Below are 8,863 nucleotides of genomic sequence, written 5' to 3'. Positions count from 1 at the left end.
TCTGTCAGTCCCCCAAATTCACATGTTTTGCTTCTGTTTCTCAGTTCAGTCACATACTGATCAATAGTCTCTCCCATTTTCTGTACACATGTGAAAAATCTGTGCCTCTCAAACGTCACGTTACGTTTAGGTATGCAGTAGGCCTCAAACTGTTCCATTATTTTATCCAGCTTCATTTTGTCTCCATCAGCAGCGAATGTGAAGTTATTATACACCTCCAGCGCTTCATCACCCACGACATGTAAGAACACTGACGCTTTCATTTTATCACTTTTCTCGTCAGCTCCGATTGCTGCTAAATACAACTCCAAACGTTGTTTGAACCTCCTCCAACTTTCAGCCACATTACCTGTCAACTGAAGCTTTGCCGGTGGGTGTAATCCTACCATTTTTCACTTCGTTAGCTATTCTCCAAAGGTAAGTAACGATGTTCTCTTTTGGCTTGCTAATATGTGGAGAGCTGATTTCACTGGTTAGCTTGCTTGCCACTATCTCGTCGAGTTGCTAACTTCAGATTTTTCCTCTTCATCTCTTTCAATCACTTCTGACATCATGTATTGATTTGTATGTGGGTTCAATGACGACACATTGATGAAAGAGAATGGCCTAGAAATTCACTATGGCCCCGCCAGCTGCCTAGCGCCCAAAAGTTAGTGCTGGGCGGGAAGCCTATAGCGATTGTCAGATATTCATTGTTAGCGCCCCAATTCGGAAGCGGGCGCTATACCAGATTGTGCCCGCCTCCGCTTGGTGCGCTGACACTGAATATCAGCGCTCTTGGCGCCGCTGCGCCAGGTGCTGCGCAGCGGCAGGCTGCGGTACTGCAGGCCTCCTCCTTCTCTTAAGGGGGAGCTGCCTGCAACGGGGAGATCGCCGCTGGATAGTGCTGGCAAATGAGCCCGGCACCACGGAGAAGTGCCGGGCTCGCGGAAAGCAGCCGGCAATGCCGCGGGGGGGGGGTGGAGGAGGCCGGGGAAGGAGGTGCGGGCAGGTGGCCGCCGCAAAAGCGGCCGGCCGCACCTTCCGCTTTAAAGCGCCCCACTAAGGCAGCAGGACGGCCCCGTTTTCTGGTCGCTGTTTGCGGCCGCTTCGGAGGAGGCGGCCGCAACTAAATATGGGGATCGGCGCGGTTTCGGGGTGGAACCGGGGCACTGCGCACACCGATGACGTCATCGGTGCCGGCGCAGCGCTAACGGCTACCGCCGCCAATACCGCTGCGCTGAATATCTGCGCAAACTCATTTTTGGCGCAAAATCACCCTTTAGGCGTTAACTGGGCGCAAAGCTGGCAGCGCCTTAATGAATTTCTAGGCCAATGTCTTTCAATCTAAAGTGTCTTCAAGCATGTTAACAGTTTTACAGGAGACACCATCTTAGAGATCCATCTAAAAACAAAACTAAAACTAAACTGTCTCTCTCACATGCCCTCTGCTGGTAAGGCATAAATAATCAAACAGGCAAATATGCTGGTAAGGCATAATAATCAAACAGGCAAATACCATCACTATTTGCTGATATCATTACATGCATGGGTGGAAGCAGTCTGTCCTGCAGGTGGTGGAAGCTGCAGTGGAGATGTGCCAGTGGTGGCATGAGGAATGCTGTCATCCTGAGAGCGGACACCTGCTCTGTGGTTGGCCGACACACTGGCACTCTGATGGGGCAGCACCACAGCATGCGCACCAATCGGCTGGTCCACAGATTGCTGGCCTGCTGTGGTGCTGCAAGGGCCCCGGGTAATCCTGCCTGATCCAGCGAGGGTGGCAGCAGTCAGTGGTCGCATGGCCTCAATCTGCGTCTGCATGAGACCAGCGAGTGACTGCGTGGCAGCACTCAGCACTTGCGTGGCAGGTGCCAGTGCTTTGGTGAAGCCCTGGACAGTCCTTTCCAGTGCTTCGGTGAAGGCCGGGACAGTCCTTTCCAGTGCTTCGGTGAAGCCCGGGACAGTCCTTTCCAGTGATGTCCCGATGCCCTGGACAGTCCTTTCCAGTGCTGCCCCAAAGTCCTGCGCACTCCTTGCCTGTGCTGCCCCGAAGTCCTGCGCACTCCTTGCCTGTGCTGCGCCGAAGTCTTGGACACTCCTTGCCAGTGTCTCGATGGATTCAGGCATCCTTGCCACTGCAGCCATGAGCTCAGTGTGTCTGAGCCGAGCCTGGGCGCTCATTTCTGCGAGGGCACGCACCTCTTCTGCGCTCTGTGCAGCAGTACTCGCGGCCTGACTCGCCCTCCGGGGAGACAGCCCCCGAGCTTCCCTACCCCCCTTGTGTTGCTGCAGCCCACTGGGTCCTGGAGCTGGTTCCTCCTCAGAGCCTTCCCCCCCGCTCCCCTCCAGGGAAGTAATATCCCCAGCCTGCAGATGGGCTGGCTCGCCTGAGGGTGGCACGGATGGTCCGGCTTCCTCCTGCTCGTCGCCTCCGGAGTCAGTGGCAGTGGCAGCTTGAGGGCCCGGCTCCCGAGCTGGTGATGCAGCATCTGAAAGCAGGGAGGTTGAAGAGTGGCTTTAGCAAAAGGACAGGGTGGCAGCAAGGGATGCATGAGTGCTGCAATGCTCTGACTTGGGTCCAGAGTGAAAAAGCATGCTGGTGTGGGGAACAACTGGAAGGAGAGAGTTCAAAAAGGTGATGACCTTACCATCGCTGTGCACAATGGGGTCGGCAGCTCCAGTGGTGACAGGACCAATCATCCGGCTTCCAACAATCTGGTGGACTCGTTCCTCCAGGTCCGTGAGTGTCTGCAGGTGAGGCCGACCTCCTCCGGTACAAAGCTGCTCCCTCCGGTTCCTGGCCAGCTTGGCCTGCAGGAGAAAGGACGGGAAGTGATGATACATTATGCCCTGAGCTGACATCACATGCCTCCCATGGTAGAATAGCCCTTACATTATGCCCTGAGCTGACATCACATGCCCCCATGGTAGAATAGCCCTTACATTATGCCCTGAGCGGACATCACATGCCCCCCATGGTAGAATAGCCCTTACATTATGCCCTAAGCTGACATCACATGCCCCCCATGGTAGAATAGCCCTTACATTATGCCCTGAGCTGAATGTGTGTGTGTGTTTCCAGAAAGGGCCATGTGTGCTGGCTGACAGATGGCCATTGGGGCTTCGCGCACCCTCTGGCCATAAAGTCAGGTGCAGATGGAGGGATGAAGATGATTGCGAGAAAGGCACTCACCCTAACGACCGAGTGAGGTCGTTGAACTTCTTCCTGCATTGCACAGGAGTCCTTGGCCTCGATGCTGCTGGAGGCGACTCTTTGACAAACTTCCCTCCAAGCCCTGCGGTACTCGCTCTGATGAGGCCTCCTGCCATTGTCGGGGTACAGCACAGCTCGCCGGCGCTCCACTGCGCCAACCAAAGCATCCAATGCCCTTTCGGTGAAGAGCTCCGCTCTCTGCCTCACCCTCTCCATCTGTTCAAAGTTTGGAACGCCACAGAATGCACAGAGCTGATTTTGAGGCCTACAAGGCGCAGAGTGTGGCAGCTGATCCTAATTGACCTGCCCCTTTAAGAGCTGGCCGGCGCCAGCATGTCTCGGGGAAATCGATTATTGACACCACCTGCGCTGCGCCCAGCCGCCGAGAAATTGAGTAGCGCCGCCGGGTTAGCGCCTTAAGAGTCCCGTGCAGCACCTGATCTTACGCCGCTATCACCTTGAGGGGCGCTGCAACCCAATATCGCTCGAGGTGGCGATAAGTTGCGCCTGGCGATAACATTTGCGCAGCGCCAATTCTAGCGCCCCAAACGGGGCTATACCGAATTTCTCCCCCAAGATCTTTTATTTCTGTTTAACATTCTCTAATCTTTCTTCTTAGAGCATACACTGGCTGCACAACCTGTAATACTGCTGATGAGAAAACATTTACATTTTCCGATGTCTGACTGCCTGTATAAATGATGTCTCCAGTGATGTTTCTCGATACTGTCTCAGTTATTCCCCGTCTCTGCCTCTGCCTCAGCTCATCTGCTGATGAAACCCACATCCCTGCCTTTGTTACCCTCAGACTCGATAATTCCAATGCACGCCTGGCCAGCCTCCCACTTTCCACCCTCCGTAAACTTGATCTCATCCGAAACTCTGCTGCCCCGTGTCCTGACTCGTACCAAGCCCCGTTCACCCACCACCCCCTGTGCTCACTCAACTACATTGGCTCCCGGCCAAGCAGCACTTCGATTTTAAAATCCTCATCCTTGGTTTTCAAATCCCTCCGTGGCCTTGCCCCTCCCTATCACTGTAACCTAAGGTTTAGGGAGGTCAAGGAGGGCAAAGGGCTTAGGGTCTAGGCAGCTGAAGGTACGGCCGCCAATGGTGGGGCGAAGAAAATCAGGGATGTGCAAGAGGCCAGATTTGGAGGGGCACAGATACCTCGGGGGGGTTGTGGAGCTGTAGGAGGTTACAGAGATAGGGAGGGGCGAGGCTATGGAGGGATTTGAAAACAAGGACGAGAATTTTAAAACCGAGGTGTTGCCAGACTGGGAGCCAATGTAGGTCAGCGAGCACAGGGGTGATGGGTGAACGGGACTTGGTGCGTTATATATCTCCCTCCATTATTTTGAATAGCAATAAACCATTTAAAATTAATTTCTAATGAAAATAGATTTCACATTATTTTGAAGCTAGCTGCAGAGTTTGCAATCAGAAGTGCAAGCTTTCTGTTTTGATTTCTCCTCCAGCATTCCCTCTGCTTTTTCCCCCCTTCACCCACCTCTCCTAAAGACAGCGGCCAGAATTTTCTGGGGTCTGTGCAGGCACAATTGCAGGCAGGTTGGGCTGGAAATTTGAAAAAAGTTGGAGCGGGTCAGGAACACACCGTCATCCCGCCCCCACGTGGATTTCCCTCGGGCGCGTTTGCCGGTGCAGCAGCGACCCGACCGGCAGAGGCGGGCGACCTAATTCAAATCATTAACAGGTAGTTGTCAGACCCTTAAGAGCCTTTTTTAGCCTACCTTTCGAATTTTCCTAGCTGCCCACAGGATTCACGCAGCTTGGGAATCACGTCTGTCAGCCTGAGGCGGGAGTTGAGTGGTCCTTGCTCCAGCTGATTAGATGACAGCATGAAATATAATATAAAAGCTCCCACCTCACAGCTGATCACTTTGCTCAGGCAGAAGCTGTTGCTGACTGCATTCCCAGCACATTTAGCTTTCTAAAGGCTGCAAGTGCTTCCAGCAAAGTCACCATCCAGTCTCACCTCATTGTTGTAATCTATCACTCCATTGACAGCTTGCTCCTTTGATTTCTACTTGACCTGCCATCTATTCCATCAGCATGGGAGCCATTTATACTGTGTCACCTTGGTCCTCAGAATCAGATCACGATGAGCCCCAACACCAGCATCACCAGACACACCAGCAGCACCAACAACAGCACCACCAACCTTCTCCTCAACCACCTGATGCTGCACAGGACAGAGGGCATCAGCGCAGGGCTGCACCACGCCGGAGGCGGTACCCCCAACACAGGGTATACAGGCAGAGGATGAGCTTCCTCAACATGACAGAGCAGCAGTGCCAAAGGAGGCTCGGGCTATCATGTCAGGTCATCGCAGACATTTACACATTGCTGGAGGAAGACCTGCGGCCCAGAGGAGTGGGTGGACATGCCTTACCAGTGGCTGTCAAAGTCACCACCGTCCTCAACTTCTTTGCCTCAGGCTCCTTCCAGGGGTCTGCAGCAAACATTTGCAGCATCTCGCAGTCGGCCGCCCACAGATGCATCACCCAGGTCACCAATGCCCTGTTTGACAAGGCAGCCAATTATATCAACTTTGCCACTGATGAAGCCAGTATTACTGAGTGGGCGCTCTGCTTTGCCGCGCTGGCTGGCTTCCTACGGGTGCAGGGCATCATCGACTGCACACATGTGGCTATCAGGGCACCCCATCATCACCCAGGAGTCTTTGTCAACGGCTCCCGGGAGTCTTTGTCATAAGGGCTTCCACTCCCTCAATGTGCAGCTTGTCTGCAACCATAGGAAGATCATCATGCATGTGTGTGCCAGATTCCCTGGCAGCTGTCAAGACTCTTTCGTCCTGCGCCAGTCCACTCTCCCTCAGCTCTTCGCTCCTCCAAACAGACATTCCGGCTGGCTGCTTGGAGACAAGGGCTATCCACTGAAGACGTGGCTCATGATACCCTTGAGGAGCCCGAGTACTGAGGCCCAGGAGAGATATAAGGAGAGTCACATCTCCACCAGATGTGTCATAGAGCAGACACTAGGCGTGCTAAAAATGTGCTTCAGATGCCTTGACAGATCTGGAGGAGCCCTTCAGTATGCACCAGCCAGGGTCTCAGAATCGTCGTGGTCTGCTGCACCCTGCACAACATCACACTGCAGCGAGGATTAGCGCTGCATGAGGAGCAAGGCACTGAGCGCACAGCCTCTTCAGAGGAGGAGCAGGAGGAACCTGTGGCCCAGATCTCACCAGCACCCGAGCACATTGCTGCCCGGGAGGCCAGGGATGGGCTCATCATAGCCAGATTTACTTAACTTTACGCTGTACACCCTGGCTGCCACATGCTGCACCAGGTTGGCACCACCCCACAGCAACACCATAAAGCATCCCTACAATGCCCAAGCCATTCCTTTCACACTGACCACCATTGCTGGAGGTACCATTACTTCTCGCCACTCACTAAGCCACTTCAAAAGGCACACACAAATGTGTCCAAGGCAGGAAAGTGGTGAAAATAAGGATTTTAATGGTTGAGATCACATTAACAGAAATTTGCCATGAACATTGACTAAAACACCCAAGTGGCTACCCTTGTGACTCTACGTGTTTCATCTTTCTCTTCCGCGTACTTCTACGAGGTCCTACCCCTGTGGCTTCAGCAGTGGTAGAGGCCGGCTGCTCACTTCCCTGCTGCGACTGATTAGACACTCTTGGTGGGCGTCCTCTGGGTTTTGGAGCCTGTGATGTCCCTCCAAGGTCTGCTCCTCCTGCGACTGTGCAAGGGCAAACTCAGCCATCGGGATCCGAGGAGGTATCTGGGGCTCTGACTGAGGGGGTGGCAACGGGGGAGAAGTGTAAGCACTTTGAGAGGAGCCCCCACTTTCATCTCCCCCTCACCATCATTCCTCTCATGGGCCACCCGCTCTTTCCTACTAGCAAGGAGCTGGAGAGCACCTTGCTGCACATCAGTGGGGCCATGTGGACCCACATCTCCACTGACATCCCTCCTAGACAGGAGGTCTATGAGCCTCTGCCATCTATTCTCCATAGAGGCCATGTGCTCCTGTGAGTGGCGCATTAGCTGCTCCATGCAGGTGGCCATCCTATCCATGGAGGAGCCTACAGTCGCCATCGCCTGCGACACGGTGGTGCTCATGTTGGACTCCTCCATTCTCTGAACATTTGCAGACATTGCACTCGCAAAACCTGTCAAAGCCTCCTGCATGTCTTGCTGCACCTCCAGGATCACCCTCTTTCTGGATGGGCCCCAAGGCTCAGCATCTGCATGCAGCTGAGCAGAGCTGGGAGCATCCTGCGCCCTCCGGCGAGGAGTCTCCACTGCTGTCCCTATCTCCACCATCAGTGTCAGCTGTGGCTCAGTCGGTAGCACACTTGCCTCTGAGTCAGAACTCCAGGAACTTGAGCACATAAATTTAGGCTGACACTCCAGTGCAGTATTGAGGGAGTGCTGCACTGTTGGAGGTGCCGTCTTTCATCTCCGTCTGCTCTCTTAGGTGGACGTAAAAGATCCCATGGCACTATTTCGAAGAAGAGCAGGGGATTTATTCCTGGTGTCCTGGCCAATATTTATCCCTCAATCAACATAACAAAAACAGATTCTCTGGTCATTATCACATTGCTGTTTGTGGGAGCTTGCTGTGCACAAATTGGCTGCCGCGTTTCCCACATTACAACAGTGACTACACTCCAAAAAGTACTTCATTGGCTGTAAAGTGCTTTGAGACGTCCGGTGATCGTGAAAGGCGCTATATAAATGTAAGTCTTTCTTTTATCTTCCCTTGCTCACTTGTGAGTTGTGAGACAGTACTCTATCTCACGTGGGACCCACCGAGGTGTGCGTATCTGCGCTGGTGCTGGGTGCTCTGTCTGGTGATGGTGCGTCCTCAGAGGCTGGAGGTTCCTCTGAGGAATCGATTTCCTCTTCCTCCTGGACAGTGGAGGGGACTCTTGATGGACCTGCGGGTGAGTAAAGAGATGAATTAGATATATCATATGAAGAATGGGTACAGATGCCATTATGCACATGATGACCATTCACTGGCCACTGACATCAGTCCCCATATGAGTGACTGCTGTATGCCATGTGGCTGTATGGGATGTAATTCTGTCACCAGGTTGCTGAGATGTCCCCTTCTCTCCGTCTCCCACCACCAGCTGCTCAGCGACTCCAGAGACTTCCAAGGCAGCCTCTTCTGCTGATGTGAGGGTGGCCAATGATAGAGGGCCACCTCCGGTACTCTCCCTCTCCCTCTTGAGTGAGAGTGATGGAATGAGTGTAAGGAATGGATGGGTTACATCTTTAGTGGCCTCCTTGTGTGTTGTTAGTTGGCGTGATTGCATTAGGATGAGGGTGAGCGTGATAGGTGGCTAGTCAGATGTGATAATGTAAAGAGAGAGAGGGATGGGTGGAGGTGCAAGGTGTGTTGGTGTGAGTAAGAATGTGCAGGAATAGGCTTGGGAAGGCAGAGTGATGGGGACGTGATGAGAGGCACAGCAGGATGAAGTTGAGTGTGGCTTTGTACTCACCTTTCCTGATCTAATGAGATAATTGAAACATACTGGCACTGCACCCAGGTCCTCCTCACAACATCCCTGCTGTTCACCTCCTCTGCTATTTGGAGCCAGGCTCTTTTGGTCTCCTGGGGAGGTCTCTTCCGCCCATTCGA

This window comes from Somniosus microcephalus, chromosome 11, assembly GCF_052327205.1.
Source record: "Somniosus microcephalus isolate GS21.2 chromosome 11, FLI_Smic_1.0, whole genome shotgun sequence".
Lineage (NCBI taxonomy): Eukaryota > Metazoa > Chordata > Chondrichthyes > Squaliformes > Somniosidae > Somniosus > Somniosus microcephalus.
This window is presented reverse-complemented; position numbering follows the sequence as displayed.